Source organism: Halichoerus grypus, chromosome 1 (genome assembly GCF_964656455.1).
Source record: "Halichoerus grypus chromosome 1, mHalGry1.hap1.1, whole genome shotgun sequence".
Lineage (NCBI taxonomy): Eukaryota > Metazoa > Chordata > Mammalia > Carnivora > Phocidae > Halichoerus > Halichoerus grypus.
Genome location: NC_135712.1, coordinates 28,203,957 through 28,222,831, shown reverse-complemented (window position 1 = coordinate 28,222,831; position 18,875 = coordinate 28,203,957). Strand labels below are relative to the sequence as shown.

Below are 18,875 nucleotides of genomic sequence, written 5' to 3'. Positions count from 1 at the left end.
TTTTCTACCAAAAATAGCCATAGGAGGCCACTGATTCCTTCACAGATACCCTTTCTATGGGCTAACATACAGGACTGACTTGTTTCATAAATATGGGTTCAGTTTTACACAATTTTAAATTGTAACACATTTCAGAGGCTATTGTTTTCCACAAGTACTGCAAAGTGCTATTATTTGCAGTGCAAATATGACATTTAATCAATCCAAGACAGGCAAGATACTTGTAAACATTAAACAAAAAATTGATGATATAGCTCTGAGAAGCACTGCCTTCTGTTAGGCCCTCTTTGAACATTTGTGTAATTCTCAAATTGTAAGGCTTCTAGATAAAACACTTCATTTTCTTATTGTACAAAAAGAGAATCTACATAAAATAAGTGTAGGAGCTATTTCAATCAAGACTTAATATCTTCATGAGAATATCTCCATCATGATGGAGACCCGTATGGGTCCATCATTGCTTTTAGTGAAATAAACTATAAAACATATGATAAGTTTATCAGTTCTGCTTCTACAACACGTTTATTCTCTACTTGAGCAAAATATACATAGATGAATAACTCATCTGTAACTATCTATAAAAAACATAATGTCCAATAGCAATTAAGTCTAGAGTTAATAAGACACTTGAAGTAATTATAGTTAAACCTGACTAATTTTGAGTAAGTGGAAAGAAAAGAAAGCAAAATGGAAAAAGGATGAACTGTCAAATGCATTTAAGTAGTGGTTTTCAAACCATTGGGCCTTAGAACTTCTTTATACTAAAAAATCATTGAGAATGCCCAAGTAGACCTGCCAGATAAAATATAGGATGCCTAGTGAAATTTGAATTTCAGATAAATAATGAATAATTTATTAGCTTAAGTTTGTCTCAAATATTACATGGGACATACGTATATTAACAGTTATTGGTTGCTTATCTGAAATTCAAATTTACTGGGCATCCTGTAGCTTTATTTACTAAATCTGACAACCCTACCCCATTTTGTTATATCTGTCAGTACTTTCCATATTATAAATTAAAACTGAGAATTTTTTCTAAAGTCTGTATTCATTAATTCATTTTAAGATAACAAAAATAGACCTATTATAGAAGCCACAATATTATGAAAAATAGTTACACTTCCCTTAAAAAACAGTGAGAGGGTTGGAATAGTTCTACATTTTTGCCAATCTCTTTAACATCTAGCTTAATAGAAGACAGCTAGATTCTCATATTAATTCTCTATTGAATCTATTGCACTATATTTTTCCATTTAAAGTATGTGTAGTTTAGAAAAAGGAACATTTTAATGCCTCTTTAGATAATTGTGGATATTCTTCTTTGATCTATACCCCAAACCCACAACTGATAGTTTCTTAAAGGTTGGTTGCAATAAGGAATCAGAAACTACAAGTTACTTTTTCATACTGTCACAGTAAAATCCATTCGTCTGTCTCGCTCTTTGAATGGATATTCTATCCTTGCCGTTTGACATCATGGGGCATTAGCCATTTGGGAAATAATTGGCTTACTGATGTATGTAGTTATTTCAAATGATCTTTATACAGTATCAAGAGACCACATTTGTTAATATCACCACCAATCGCCTCAGAAGAATCTTTAGTATTGAGAAGGTGTCAAGCTCAAGGTGGTAGATTTTATGTTTTCCCAAATACTAATTTTTGCTTGAAAATTCAAATTGTACCATTGGCAACAGATCCTAATAGTTTTTTTCCCTTGAAGTTAACAGGCTCATTTTGTTTCTTTTCAAGAAAATGTTTGCCCAGATACCTGAGTCTGAACAATCACAGTCATTTTCTCAAGTAGAGATGGTGTTCCTGTTTAAAAAGCATCTTGTTCAGTTCACAACACAGACATTTTCCTTAAGACCACTATCATACTTAGGCAGAAGTACTTTTATGTGTACTTCCAATTTTCATCACACACAATATAAAAAAATGTGTACTTAAGCATAGAGATTTAATTAAAGTAATGCTTAATCAAAGTGATTTTTAAGTGAAATTGGCTTTTTTTTCTTTCCTTCCCCGGGGGTGTGGTGGTGAGGACTACAATGATCACTTGTGCAGTTTCGTGCCTTGATTCATGCTAAGGTTCCAGGACCATCGCTTTCTCACCATGTGTTCCAATGTCCACACAGTGAAAAGGCAAATGGCTTCCTGGTATTATTATAAAGATAGTTTTGACTTTGTGAACTTCCTGAAAAAGTCTTGGGAACCTGTAGAGTTGTGCATACCAGGCTTTGAGAACCACTGCTTAAAACAACAGCAACAAAACTGTTCTGTTTTCAAGAGTACCTTAAAGAGCAGGTAGTTACAATTGAAAACACCAGTATTTCTATGTACAATAATTAATGGACCAAACCAACATATTTTCTTAAACATTCACCATCCAACCATTTTCTTCTTTTCTTAAGAAGATGCCCTTCTTCTCTTTTATTTTTTTAAAGATTTATTTATTTATTTGAGAGAGAGAGAGAGAGCACATGCACAGGCACATAGAATGCGGGGAGCGGCAGAAGGAGAGAGAGAGAAAGAGAATCCCAAGCAGACTCCTGCTGAGCCCCAAGCCGGAGGGATCTCATGACCCTGAGATCATGACCTGAGCTGAAACCAAGAGGCAGAGGCTCAACCAACTGCACCACCCAGGTGCCCCAAGGCACCCTTATTTTCTATGGCTCCAATTTACCATCTCTTTTGGTTGAAGTACCACCTTCTCATTTGGTCCTCTACTCTTACATATCAAAAATTCTGCTCATTGGCATCTATGTCCAAAATAAAATCATATATGAGTACAAGGAAAACCTACAACTATACAGGAAGGTCTTTGTTTGTTTGGGGTTGCATACAATTTAATGCTAGCCATGCCCCAAGGCCACAGCGACATTGCTGCAGCCAACCCACACCATGGTTAAGTCTCATCATCCCCTTGCTTCAAAGCTGGTCATGTAGCCTCATTGTCCTGATGAAGTTCAAATTCCTTAGCCTGGTGAATAGGTTTCTCACACCTTGGTCTCAATCTAGCCCCTCTTTTACTTGTCTTGTTAATTTTCAAAGTGCACGTGTGTGTGTGTGTGTGTGTGTGTGTGTGTGCGCGCACACACACACACATAATTCAGCCCCACAACTTGCTATTTCCTAAACATACATTTTACTTATAAGCCTCCATGTCTTTGCACATGTTCTCTTTTCTGTCTCAAATGTTCCCTCCAAACCCTCATTTACCTGGCAAATTTCTCCCCAAACAAGTATTTACTCATAACTCGTCTTCTCAAGGAGGCCATTCATGAACACCTTTTCAAAAATATCACCTCCTCCAACATTTCATTTTCTTCTTCTCTGTTTTATCTTTCATTCTCACTTTTGACACGCAATGTATAGTACTTACCTTGATTAATTGCTGCCTCACTCACTACAATGCATGTATCACGAAGGCAGAGATTTTTGCCTGTATTTTCCGCCATTATATTTTCTGCACCTACTGGTACTTTCTAAATATTGTAGGTGCACAATAAATATCGTTGAATGAAAGAATGATTTCAAACAGTACCTCCTCTGTTAGCTCCCTTCGCCTTAGTAAGGCACATTTAATCACATTTTTTCCTATTTTCATGCTACATACAGCATTCTACTATTCATCACTTTGTTTTGACCTTATTTATTTTTAAAATGTGGTGTTTCTACCAGACTGTGAAACCTGTGACATATATAACTTGATTTATTCATCCTCAGCTGTTGGCACATGCTGACACGTAGTAGGTGTTTTGGAAACATTTGTTGAATATAAAACTAAGTGAAGCTCCATGAGGCAGTTAAAATGAAAAATGTAGAATAAATTGGAGTTTGCGTAAAATGGCATGTTTGATACAAGCAACTATTTTAAGTAAAAAAAAAATACTGAATGGTTTTGAAAATGTGGTTCAGAACTGCTATTCCTACTGAAACTAATGGCATATGTAAATACTCCTTTCTGTGTTAAACATGGTTGATATTAAGCTGAGCTGTCATGAACCAAAAGTTTTCCAGAGATCCTGTTTTCGTGCCAGTGGTCTCCTCAGGTTTAGACACCCTTCTATTCCTCTTGCTCTCTTACTCCCTCCAGGAAAGAAATTCTGATCTGAATCAGTTGTCTTGTTGCTTCATAGTGCTATTTTTAGTCTTTAATCTCTAATTTCTTTAAGGGATAGCTTTCTCACCTTTAAAGAATTCAGATACCAGCCGCCTTGTGAAGGAAATATTTGTCAGGATCTTTCTTCTATTAACCAATGAACTCATACCACACAAATGTTCTTTTTAAGGATGAATCTGATTTATTCCATTGATTAGTCATGACAGAATGCTTATATCTTCTCATACCATTATCCACATTATAGTGAAAAAATAGAGTTGAGAATTTTACCCAAAGGATCAAAAAGCCCCCTCATGGTTCAGTTATGTGGTTAACACAAGCCCTTCATAAGGTAGAGAATCGATTGCAGGAGTGAGAGTAGGGGTAGGGAGAGGTTGGGGTGCAGAAGGAGGAGCTGAATGAGCCATTTGAGGACCCAGAGCGTTCCAGGAGTTTGAGAAGGGTCTGGGGAAGAGAAAGAGTAGGGGAAAGAGTTCAGAGCCCAGCAGCCTGGGGCCAAAGTTCAGACCCCTGACCTTTTATTTTAACATGTGTCTGTGGGAAAGGGTCTACAATGAAGATTGAACTAAATGGTTTGCTCCCCACCTTGATCCTGATTATGGAAACAGGAGAAATACGGTGGAAAAAAAAGAGGAAAGTGAAAATTTAAGGCTTGACTGTATAAAATTAATAGTCATTTATGTAAACTCTTGTGTAGTTTGTTGGCTTTTCATATGATAATAACAATGTGCCTATTGCTAAATGTGATTTATTAACCACTATAAACTTTAATTTGATTAGAATTGCTCATGCTTGCAGAGTCAACCATTTATAAACAACATCATAATCTGCCTACAACTTTAAAGAACAGGTGAATTGTCACAAAAGGACTCATACTTAATCACCTACTCCAGATAAAATTTTAATGTTTTATGGGAAATGTGACCAGTAAAAGAGAGCACGTAGGCTATAAATAGAACTTCTGTATGTTGTTTGCATTTTATGATGCCTGGTAAAGTATTCCTGGCTGACCTTTCTGATCTTGCTGATTACAGCTTTAGGTTTCTATGTCTAAAGTGATTTTCGAAGACATCCTTGGCAGAAACAAAATATGGTCCATAATATGACCTTTGTTATTCACTTTATAAATCTGAAAGTGAAGATGTGAGGCTTCAACTTCCAAATATTTCTCATGCATCTTTTGATAACTTTTACCATCAGAAATGTGTGACGTAAAATGTAAATTCTGCAGTCACTACTAATCTTGGCATGGTTTGTAACCGCACTATTTAAATTCCTTATCAAGAGAGTAAATGCAGCTTTTAGAGAACATTAAGAAGGTGTTCACATTTTCAGAGACCAGTTTTCAACTGTGAACATGCCTGCTGGTACAATAATGATCGAGTTCATTGGTCCATCAAGCTGTATCCTTCTGTCTGAGGCAGCTTTTCATTTGCATATTGACAGAAAGGATGACCTTCTCTCCTGACCTTTTAACCCCAAAGAAGCTAATCCTGCCTTTCCTCGGAAAAGGGGGTGGGAGGGGTCCTCCTGCTTCAGTTGTTTTCCAAATTTAAGAACAGGGCTCCTGTTTTCACAAAAATTAAGATAATTGGCACAATTAATAATCACCAATTTAGGATTCCACAAAATGTTTAACTGCTATGTTGTTCTGTATAAATGTTATTAAAATCAATTGTCATAGAAGTAAAAGAAATACATGAACAGAATTCACTGCCCATCAAATCAATAAACAATAAAATGAAATGGTTAGATAAAGCATTGCTTTTTACTAAGTCAAACTTGATTTTGCCCCAACAGCCTTGGAAGATTATTGAACCCAGACATAAACTTGCCAGAGAGCTTACTTGTGGTTTAGAATAAAAGGTAAAAATCCTTCCCATCTATCCTTGGTGGTCTAAACTTTGGAGCTCATAGTCTGAAAGAGGACAAAATGCCCCAGAAGAGACATATCTGGCTGTCATCTTTGGTGTATAGGCAAGCAGAATAAAGTAGATACAATGGAAAAACTTGGAATCTTTTTATCTATACTAAGAGAAATATAGCCACCGAATGTTACTGCTTCTCTGAGCATCATTGTGGAGTTTGGCAAATGCTCACAAAAGCTGAGTTTACTTAACATAACTCATAACAAATTTATGCATTGACAATGCATCGATTTATAAAATGGGAAAAGAGAGTTGTTTTATTATCTATCATTGGAAAAGATATGATTTTACAAAAATACTGTAAACTTCCTTCATTATTTTGATTAATTTGACTTTCTGATGGCTCTACCAAGACCAGTTATTTTATATTTAAGGAACTAGAGTGCTGTTACTAAATACATCATTCAGTATTTATCAGAGAGCATGGAAATAGGTAAAGTGATTTTAATTTATTCCATTCAACAATTTTATATTAGGAACAAAAATACATTTGCTTCAAAAAAAGTCTTACATTGTTTCTAGGTTTGGGTATTTGATAAATGCAAATCAGTCATTTACATGTGTTGACAATTTATAGATTTGATTAGAAATACTCGGTTTGGAAAAATTCAAAGAAAACTCTGAATAAAAGAGGGTTAAAATATTTGTTACATAGATCACTCATATAAACACACTCAATAGATAACCATATTTTCTTTTTTCTTCTCAGTCAGATAAATATTTGAAAAATTTTTTTCATGTTATGTAGGCTGCCTCTAAATTTGTAGTCATACACATCATTATAAAACAAACAAAAATTTAAATTAAATTCTATCTCAACTTTCCCAAACATCCTCCTTTCTTCTGCCAAAACCTCACTCAAAATTAAGTTTCTGGAAAGGCTTTAATGGCAAATATTGATTGATTAAGCCCCCTCTTAATCCCCAATTTTCACAGTGCTAATTTATATTTATTAACATAAATTAATTGTAGTCTCTTCTTGCCCTCCCTGAGATGGCTCATATCTTCCCTTCCTTCTTTTTTTTCACTGAGACATCTACTTAAATAAGTCTTGGGAGCACTTTAGTTATTACTAGATATTTTTGGAGACCACATTAACAAATTAAGGCTAATAAAGTGACATTTACTAAATTATGCCTCAAGGCCCTGAACCAATTCCATCTGAAAGAGAATAAAATCATTTTTGCATTATAACATTGAGAACTGATTTTGACTGCTACTGCCAATTTAAAATTGATGATTAACTAGTTCATTTTTTTCCTGCAACTTTCTGGAAAGTAGATGAATCATGGACTTTTAAGTGTTCTTTACCCTTTATTTGGAAGTTACCACTTAGTACAATCATAGAAAGAGAACATTTTCATGTTGGTAATTATGCTCATATACCACTGAATCTAATCTCTGGGAATTGAAAAGTAATTTTTTTAATGTATATTATATTTGTTCAAGATATTAGAATTTGAGAAGAGCAAAATGCTGTGAAATATTGTAATTTATATGTATAACATATTCATTATTCTGCTGATAATGGAAGAATAGATGTGTTTGCACTTCTTGCTAAAATTTTGAGAATTCTAATCATATACCCTGCTTGTTATGTACCTTCATTATTAAACTGTGGTCACTGAAGAACTTGAACTTGAAACAAGGCACTTACGAAGTGAAGAGCAATTGGTATTATGCGTATCCTGTCTTTGATTTAGATCCTAATCACTCTGAGCTTTGGGTTGCGTTATGAACAAGTAGGCTCAGAATTCAACATCCTAATGCAGTAAAAACTAAAATCCCATTCATGTAAAATGGAGATGTTCCAAGAACTTTATGACCAGATGTGTGGAAGTTTGAGCTCTTGGCTCTGATATGCAAGGCTCTCTGTAGAACAGAACAGCAGACTGATGATCTCTCTGTAGAATTCATTGTCAGGAACTGGAAAATTATTAGTTGCATGGTGATACCTGGTCCCAATCTTACACAAAACTGAAGCAATTTCCTCAGTGCAATGTGGCATTTTCATGAGTCTGCTTTAAGATGCATTCTGCAGCATCCAGGGGAGACCTTATGAGGTATTTCATGTAAATCAAGAAAACTTTGTGTTTTACTCTATTTCAATACATATCAATAGTTGGTATAGGAATATAGCTCTTGGAATAATAGTTCCATTTATTTAATATAATGTTTAAAAATCAACTGAAGGAAATCCCTTTAGTCACGTCTTGCAAACTGTGTTAAAATTTATTGATTTATTTCTTAATAAAAAAGCAATGAGGTTCTCATTGTTAAAAGTTTAGAAAACACAGTAAAGAACCAAGATAATAAAATTCAACCATAATCTGTCACTTAAAGATCACTACTATTAATATTATGTTGCTATCTTGTAGTATTTTTCTCTATATGCACAGCCCATATACCCTCGTGCATACATATTTGGAGAGAAACTGTAAATAATGGATATTTGTGATTATTTGGATTCATTTAACATTTATTCCCCTTTCTAATAACTCCTGATTTCCAATTTCAATATCACCTCACCATCGTGTATGGTCCTGGTGGGATCATAAATCAAGAAACCTTTTCCTTCTCCAACCAAGGACTGACAGTTGACCCAAAAGAGAACAATTAGTCTCTTTCTTCCAGGACTTTGGATCTTAAGTGAAGTGACAGAAAGATGGGTGGGATGGAGTTGGGGATAGAAAACATTTGGAGCTCATTTGTCTTGATAGACAAGTTGGGAAAGATAACTAAGCAGCTCCCTGCCCTATTTCCAGTCCTATGTCTTACCCTGCTTCCTGGACTCCTCTGTCTGGTTGCTTTTACCTGCGCCATCTGGAAGTGCCTGAGCCAAAGCTGGTTTTTGTGCTTACAGCCAAAGAACCTGATACACTGAAGACACAATTTTATAAACTGTTAATTTCACGTCCATATATTGTGACTAGAACAGGTACATATATATTTGCCATAGTAAACGATGCTGCAGTAGACATATTTAGACATAAATATTTATGTGCATCCTTGATTATTTCCTTACATTCAATTTCTAGAAGTAGAAACTAATCACTTTTAAGTCTTTTTATTTCTATTGATCAATAATCCCAAAGAATGGTTATGTCAGGAGTGCCTGTGTGGCTCAGTCGGTTAAGCATCTGCCTTCGGCTCAGGTTATGATCCTGGGGTCCTGGGATCAAGCCCTGCATTGGGCTCACTGCTCAGCCGAGAGCCTCCTTCTCCCTCTCCCATTCCCCGTGCTTGTGTTTCCTCTCTCGCTGTCTCTCTGTCAAATAAATAAATAAAATCTTAAAAAAAAAAGAAGGGTTATGCCAGTTATGAGAATGCCACTTCCTTATACTCCTTCCAAAATTATCCTTATTTATTATTGCCAGTCTGATAAGAAAAATATTTTATATTTTAAAATTGCACTTCTTAATTACCTGTAAATTGAGATTTTTCATCTGTTGTTTGGCCATTAAGGTGTCTTTGTTGAATCATTACTTGCACAGATTCTTATGTTTTTTCTACTACTAAATATGTTTGTACCTTATTTATTTGTAAGAGCTTTTTATATATTAAATACATGAACCTTTAGATTAAGTATGCTGCAGTTGTTTTCATAATTTGTCATTTGACTTATACTAAAACTTTTTTGTTTCAACCAGGAATAGATCTAAACTTACTGAGAACCATTTCAAGATCCATTGAAATGATTACATAATTTTTCTTTGACTCTGATGGGACGTATTACACTAAGAGATGGGACATATCACACTAATATAATAAACCACCAATGCATTCCTAAGATAAAATCTATTTGATCATAGTTTTTTAAAAATAAGCTTTTATAATCTCAGGAAACAAACTGAGGGTTGCTGGAGTGGTGGGGGGTGGGAGGGATAGGGCGGCTGGGTGATAGAAATTGGGGAGGGTATGTGCTATGGTGAGCTCTGTGAATTGTGTAAGACTGTTGAATCACAGACTTGTACCTCTGAAACAAATAATACACTATATGTTAAAAAAAAAAAAAAGAAAGAAGAAGATAGCAGGAGGGGAAGAATGAAGGGGGGAAATCGGAGGGGGAGACGATGGACTCTGAAAAACAAACTGAGGGTTCTAGAGGGGAGGAGGGTGGGGGGATGGGTTAGTCTGGTGATGGGTATTAAAGAGGGCACGTTCTGCATGGAGCACTGGGTGTTATACACAAACAATGAATCATGGAACATTACATCAAAAACTAATGATGTAATGTATGGGGATTAACCTAACATAATAAAAAAAAAGCTACAGCAATGAAAAAAATAAGCGTTTATAGTTTCTAGTTTTTTCTTTAAGATTAAAAGAATTACAGACAAGTAAGACTGATTTGTAGAACTTTTGTGGTGTGTGTGTGTGTACACGCGTGTATGTGCATTCATGTATATGCCATTACTGCCAGATTTCATTGTCAGAGTTATGGCTTGGTAACACAAAATTGTGACATTTTTCATCTTTTAATATGCTTTTTCCAGCATTTTATTATGAAAAAATTCTAACATACACAAAAGTATAGAAAAATTGTATTTGAACACTTGTATAGTTACCACCTAGATCCTACAATTAACATTTTTTATAGTTGCTTTATCCTCTGTCCATTCATGTTCCTATCCTTCTATCTATATTTTAATCTATGTTAATTTTGTGCTTTTTGAAATAAATTTCACATATCAGTACACTTCCCACTAGCCATGCCAACATGCATTTTACTAAATAAAGTTCAATATTTGTCTACTATTTTTCCCTCCTTACGTAAAATTACATACAATAAGATGCATAAATCTTTTTTCTTTTTTTTTTAAGTAGGCTCCATGTGGAGCCCAACAAGGGGCTTGAACTCATGACCCTGAGATCAAGACCTGAGCTGAAATCAAGAGTTGGACACTAAACTGGCTGAGTCACCCAGGTGCCCTAAGATGCAAAATCTTTCTCGTTCCATTCAATGGGTTTTGACAAATCCATACAACTGTGTAACCAAATCATTCCCTATCAAGACACAGAAGATTACCATCACCCCAGAAAGTTCACTAGTGTCTCTTTTCAGTCATTCCCTGCCTGCCCTCAAGAGGCAACTGCTATTCTAATTTTCTTTCCACCACAGATTTGTTTTGCCTGTTTTAGAATGTCATATAAATGCAGTCATTTAATATGCACTCTTTTTTGTAAGTCTCTCACGCTCAGCAAACATTTTTGAGATGCATTCTTGTTGTATGTATAAGTAGTTTATTTTGTACAATTCCTAGCTAATATTTCATTTTTTTGGATATGGTACAGTCTGTCCATTCTTCTGTTGAGAAACACATGGTCTATTTCTATGTTTTGGCTAATATGAATAAAGCTTCTATAAAGATTCTTGCAAAGTTTTTTTGCGAACCTGTGTTTCCAATTTCTCTTGCAAAATATCTGAGTGGAACAACTGGGTGATAATGTTTAATTTTATAAGAAACTGCCAGGGTTTTTTTTCCCCAAAGTAGTTGTTTTATATTTTATGTTAGTAGTTGTTTTAATATTGATGGTCCTGTTAGCAATGTATGAGAGTTCTAGTAACAAACCCTCACCAACACTTGGTGTTGCCAGTCTTTTTAATTTAGACATTCTGGTTAATCTATAGTAACTAAACTATTTAAGCAGTTAGTATTGGGTATGAATTATATGTCCCTTGGAAGTTTGAGGAATAAATTTCCCCAGAAATGACTAGATGTAACAACATTTTTGGAGTCCATTTTAAAGACAATTTGGACATTCTTGCTTAAGTGTTGTTTTTTTCTTAACTCTTGTTGGGATATATTTTAGTAATTTTTCTTTTCATGGAAAATTATACTTCTAGTCAATTTTTTAGTTTATTGATTTAGATTTGTACATTTTATACTCTCACAGTTTAATCTTCACTGTATTTACTGAATGTAAATTTTTAATTCTTCCTTTCCATAGCCAGACCCAACTAGATTTTTTATCTTTTTAAATATTATTTTAAAATACTCAGTTTTAAAACTTATTTATCAATTACACACTATAAATTAGTGGCTATGGGACCTCTTGTTTCCCCGTTAGGAGAGACCAAGTTTGCATCTATATTAATTCTTAAATATATAACCTAGAATAATTTACTTAAACTTTATAAATCTGTTTTGTCATCTATGATGAGAACACAGCTCTTATGTAAAAGGACTATTGTATCACGTGAGACCAATCTCATAAAATAGAGTGCTTTGCAGTGTTCAGTAAATGTTAATTTCATTCTAATATGATTATTTTTGCTTTCCTGTTCATATGTTATTTATTTTGCCTTTAGCTTCGTATAGTTTCTCCTGGTTTATTTTTTCTAGAATTTTGAACTGGGTGCTTTGTACATTTATTTTTTGTTTGTGACTGAAAGTATTTAAGTCTACAATTTGATCTCATTTTATATATTCTGATTGTCACTTATTTTTTAACTACAATACCTATTTTAATAATCTCTTTAAGAAAGACTGGGGAAGAGGTAGTATGGATTATAACCTTTATTAAAGTAAAATACTCTCTTTGTTTTTTAAAATTGATTTGAATATTAACATTGTAAATTTAATGCACTTCCTTTATTGTTTACCCAATATTACTTCATATATTTTCCTTTCAACTTTTTACTATTGTTTTTGTAGGTATATTTTTGAAAACATCTTATATTTGGACACTATTAATCCTTTTACTTAAAACTTCTAAACTAAACATTTATCTTTTAATGGTTGAGTTGAATTCATTTATATTTTTGCCATAATGGCATATTTATTCTTTCTGCTGTTCTTTATGCTTCTTAGTGATTCCCTTAATTTTCTTTTTTTTTAAAGATTTTTTATTTATTTTATTTATTTATTTTTTTTTTTAAAAGATTTTATTTATTTATTTGACAGAGAGAGAGAGCACATGAGAGGGGGGAGGGTCAGAGGGAGAAGCAGACTCCCTGCTGAGCAGGGAGCCCGATGCGGGACTCGATCCCGGGACTCCAGGATCATGACCTGAGCCGAAGGCAGTCGCTTAACCAACTGAGCCACCCAGGCGCCCTTTTATTTATTTTAGAGAGAGAGAGAGAGCACACAAGTGGGGGGAGGGGCAGAGGGAGAAAATCCTCAAGCAGAGTCCCCACTGAGTGCAGAGCCTGATGTGGGGCTTGATCTCACGACCCATGAGATCACGATCTGAGCCAAAACCAAGAGTCAGAAGCTTAACCAACCAAGACACCCAGGTCCCCAATCAATTTGCATTTTTGTGAAGACTAAAAAGTTTGAGAATTTCTTCAAATATTTGTTAGATATTTAAGTTTATCCTTTTGTGCATATTCTATATTTTTTGCCCATTAAAAAAAAAAAAAGGTTTCCTATCATTTTCTTGTTAATTTGTAGAAACTTTTTCTATATTTTAGATTTGATAATAATCAGTAGTTTAGGATTCTAAGTATGTCTTCTCCCCAGCTATCACCAGTATGCTAACTTCCTCTTCCATCTCTTTCATTGCACAGAATTCATCAGTTTGGGGCATCGTGATTTTGTGGTTTGTGGTTTTTGGCTCTAGTTTAAGAAACTTTCCTCCACCCACAGGTCACAATCATAATTTCTTAATCTATTATTGCATTCTGGCTGACCTATTACATGTAAGTTTTTATTTCTATGAAGTTTGTTTTTCTCTATAAAATGAGTCAGTCTTCCCAAAGCAATTACTAAATAAGCCACACCTTCTTTACTGGTTGACAATGCCACATTTTCTGGGCCTGTTTCTGCTCTCTATTCTGTTCCACTGGTTCTCTGTTCTGGGCCAGTATTTCAGTAGTCTTATCACTATGGCTTACTATCTGGTAGGGCAATAAATCCTAGTTTGCTGCTTTTTCCCCCCAATATTGCATGAGCTCCTAATTTGCATTTAGAATTACATATGCATTTAGAATAAGTTTGTTTAATTTCTCAAAAAATTTTGGTCAAGTTTTGAGAATTTTTGGGGACTTGAAATTAATTTGGGGAGAACTCACACCTTTAAAATATTAAGTCATTCTAGGGGCACCTGGGTGGCTCAATCGTTAGGCGTCTGCCTTCAGCTCAGGGATTGAGCCCCGCATCGGGCTCCCTGCTCAGCAGGAAGCCTGCTTCTCGCTCTCCCACTCCCCCTGCTTGTGATCCCTCTCTCACTATGTCTCTCTCTGTCAAATAAATAAATAAAATCTTAAAAAAAAATAAATTAAATAAAACAAAATAAAATATTAAGTCATTCTATATAGATACATGGTCATTCTCTTCATATAATCGTCTTCTTTATGTTCTTCTATAGTTTAACTCATTTCTTCTTTAAAAGTGTATGGACCCTTTTTGATTTAATTCCTAGATAGATCTTGTTAATATTATGAATTGTATCTTATTTATTTATTTATTTAGTTAGTTTCCTATTTATTTTTAGTTTAGAATAATGTTACTGAATTTTGAAAACTCATTCATCTGGCTCTTTACTTAATTTTATCACTAGATTTTATAGTTTATTGATTCTTATGGGTTTTCCATGTATTATCATATATCATTTGAAAATAATAACATTGTTGGGGCGCCTGGGTGGCTCAGTCGTTAAGCGTCTGCCTTCAGCTCAGGTCATGATCCCGGAGTCCTGGGATCGAGCCCCGCATCGGGCTCCCTGCTCGGCGGGGAGCCTGCTTCTCCCTCTTTCACTCCCCTTGCTTGTGTTCCCTCTCTCACTGTGTCTCTCTCTATCAAATAAATAAAATCTTTAAAAAAAAAAAAAAAAAAGAAAATAATAACATTGTTGCCTTTTCCCTACCAATACTTACAGTCTCTATTCTGTGTGTATATGACTTAATGCAGTGGGGAAAATATCTCGTCCTATATGGAACAATAGAGATGTAATGATCATCCTTCTCTTATTTTGGTCTTCCAGAGACTGCATCTAAAGTTTCTGTTTTAATGTGATGTTCTCTCTTGGATTTGTTATGTTGTCTGTATCATATTAAGAATGCTTCATTTTATACTTGATTTTCTGAGTCTATATCAGTGAAATTTCTCTAATAATCTTTCTGCATCTATGAAATAATCACGTGAATATTCCGTCTTTAACATATTAATGGGCTGAATTAGACTGACAGATTTTTTTCTGAGGTTAAAATAGTCCTGACTTCGTAGGGTAAGCCCCTTTTATTATGATATGTTAATATTACTATTATTTAACTCTAGATTATATTTAGCTATTATTTTAATTAGAACTTTGTATCTTTGTTTATAAGAGTTATGGGCTCATATCTTTCTTCTTTTATGTACTATCATTATCTGCTTTTGAAATCAAGGTTACAGTAGTCTGTCAAAATGACTTGGTCAGTGTTTCCTTCTTCCCTATTTTCTGAAAGAATTTGTAATAAAATATGGATTACATGTGCATTAGAAATTTGATCAAATTCACCTGTAGAATTTTCTTGGCCAGAGTTTCTTTATTTTAGTGGGAAGAGAGGGAAAATGATTATTGTTCAATTTAATTGTTATTAATTTGTTCAAGATTGTATTACTTTTCTGCTAGTTTTTACATCTTATAATATGCAAAAGTTTATCTATCATGTGATTCCAAATGTATTAGCTTATAGTTCTTTGTGGCATTTTATTATATTTTAAATTTCTTTTTTTATTTGTTGTTATTTCTCCTTTTTCATTCTTTTTTTCTTTAACATACAGTATAATTTTAGTTTCAGGTATATCTTATTTTGATTTTTAACCTCTCCATCTTGCCATTGTCTATAGTGTAAATTCAAGTAAAAAAATCACTTCTGGCTTTATTTTCCTCTTTCTTTCTCCCTCTTTGTTTTGGTTTGTTTCAATGTCATAGTTTTCTGTCCCTTTCTTCCTATTTTATGGGTATGGTCTGTTGCTCTTTTTTTTCCAAATTGTTCAGCTAACCATTTGCCTAATCTGTTTTTAGTGATTATTGTTTTATGATAGCTTACTTAGTATTACATTTTCCTCTAATTACTGCTTTGTCTTTGTTCTGTATTTTTATTGACAATTTTCTTCTTTGCATTAAAAAAATTCCTTATAAGTTATTCTTTAACCTGTGGATTATTTATTGGTGACTTTTAGCTTTAGAGATACGGGATTTTTAAAGATATTCTTCTATTATACATTTTTAATTTATTACACTGTGATCAGGGAATATAACATCCAAAGTGTTGGTTAATCAGAACTAGATGATATCTTTTACATGGAAAATAATGCATGGACTATTTTTATATTTGAAAAGAACTGTATATTTTTCATTTGGTCAACTTTTTATATATTTTGCATCATATATATTAGTTCAAGCTCATAGATTATTTAATTTAAATCCTTTATAACTTGTTTATTTTTACCTATAGATCTATCAGTTTCTGAGTGAGACATTGATTTCTAACTACAATTGTTCATTTATCTACTTCAGTATATCAGACTTCAGTCACTGTATATATATAAACTCATATAAATCATACTATGTATATAGGAAGGGGGGAGTATGTTTATGTTGTTAGGTACATATATTTTGATGATCATTATATGTTCTTAATCTACTTTTCCTTTGCCATCATCCTACTTTGTGACTTCGTTGAAATTTTTTTATTGAATCATATATATCTTTATATACAACTTTTCTAATTAAAATTTGTTATCTTTACTTTCTGTTCATATTTGATCATTATATCTGTTCCCACCCCTTTATTTTCAGTCTTTTTGTATATTTGTTCCAAGTATGTCTCTTACTGATAACATATTACTGTATATATTTTTTAAAAATCCAATCTGAGAATCTGCCTTTTGATTTGAGAATTTAAACTCCTTACATATCTTTTTTACTCTGTTAATATCTTTTTATCCTATCTCTCTCAATATCTATTAAAATCTTTCATTTGATTGCACCTGTCTCTCTTCACCACCATCAGCCTGGACCAAGCCCCCATCCTCCCTCATTGGGCTCTTGTTAATAACGTCTTACCACCCTTGTCACTTCCACACTTGCTCCACCAATGTCTGTCTCAACTTGGAAGCCAACATCCTGTTAAATGTAAGTCAGATCACACAAAGCCACTCATTGCAAACCAAACCCAACCAGCACCCCTCAGCCCCTTCCCTGGTTTAATTTTTTTCTATAACATTTATCATTCTTAATATTCCATACTCTTGTCTTATCTACTTCATTTATTGCATGTTCCTCTCAATTGGAAGTTAGTATACACACCATAAGGATTTGTTTAAAGTAATGAAAAATTATAATTACTGACTTATTAGGACTATTTCTGCCATCTTATTTCATATTATCTCCTTACCATACTTTCTTTTTTACCCTTTACTTTTTGCTGAACAGATTTTTTTTTCTATTGGATTGAAAGTTATATATCCTATTTTTATTCTTCTGTTGTTTTCCCTCTAATACGTTTGCCTATGAATTTCTTAAGCTTATAAATCTCTATCATTTCCCCAATATTAGAGAAAAACCTTAGCATGATCTTCTACCTCTCTGGTCTCCTTTTTTTCCTCACTGGTCTTATTTTTACCATGTTAGAATTATCTAGAATTTTAGCCAAGAGTATATTGTATCGATAAAAGTAAAACTTACTTAGCCTTTTATTTACTTAATTCTCTATATGGTTTTCAGTGTCTTCTTGATTTATTTTCTCTTTCACTGGAATACTGCCTCCAAGATTGTTTTCATAAAAGGTTTTGTGAGCCTGACATTACACTTATACATGTTCACATCTCAATAATACTTGAGCTGGGTAAAACATTGTAGGTTCAAGTTTCTCTTCATTTAACACATTGTAGTGATAATCCAATATCTTCTTGGATTACTGTTACTATTGAACAAACTGATGGTATTGTTTCTTGTCCATTTGTAGGTGAATTGCTCTTTTTGTATCTGAAAATTTTCTCTTGGTCTTTAGTGTTCACTTCAATATGTCTAATTGTAAGTTGTATATGCCCTTTCCTGTACCTTGTCTCTGGACCCCTCTAAGAGCAAACTCAGAGGCCATATACATACTACTATAATTATCCAATTATTTCTGGGATCCAGAGCCACTGTGATGTCCTCCCATGTCCAAGCTAGAGCGGAGCTAGCACTACTGGGTTGTGTAATATTCTGCCATGGGAAATGTGAGAAAACAAAAAGAGCAGAACTAAAATGTCATCCCTTATTGATCACTTGTTATGATGGTCAGCCCCTTTACATTCTAGTAAAAACCTTGTCCAGGACCAAACACTTCTCACTCCAGAAGTTTCTTCCAATTTTTATATTAATTGCTCTAGCCCTTCAACTTCCTTTCATCTTTGTGGCATTCCCAGGATTGGGTTTAGTTAAAGAGGCAGAAAACCTCTTCCATCTTCTGAAGACAAACCTGGAAATTTTCTAAGTTTTTATAAATTATCTAACAAATTAGAAGGTATATTCTTATAGGATCTGCTAGTTTCCTGCCATCATAACCAGGAAATCAGAGATTGTGTTAATCTCCATCATGCTCTAACAATCAGTGTCTCCATTAATCTTGCCTTACCAAGGGTATCTTTCAATTCAGGAAAGCCCTCTCTCCTGAACCTCAGTAAGTCTCCTTTGGACATCGTGATATCAGGGCTATTAGATACATATTAAGAGGTGTGCTTTCAGGTATTGCAGCCAATGACCCTCTCACGGGTCATGGTCTCCTTGCTTTAAGAGATGGATTCTCTAGGGAGTTCAAACAATATTGACATAAATTCTTGTTAAGTATAGTTACTTCTTAATTTTAGATTGTGTGAGTTCAATGTAATTGACTGTAATGA

The 18,875-nt window shown here is 33.9% G+C and overlaps 1 pseudogene; it reads right to left on the bottom strand.

Moving 5' to 3' along the window:
* Positions 1-3,464, bottom strand: part of LOC118535988 (ATP synthase F(0) complex subunit C1, mitochondrial pseudogene) — a 30,234-nt pseudogene extending 26,770 nt beyond the window's left edge.
* Positions 3,465-18,875: the final 15,411 nt, after the last annotated feature.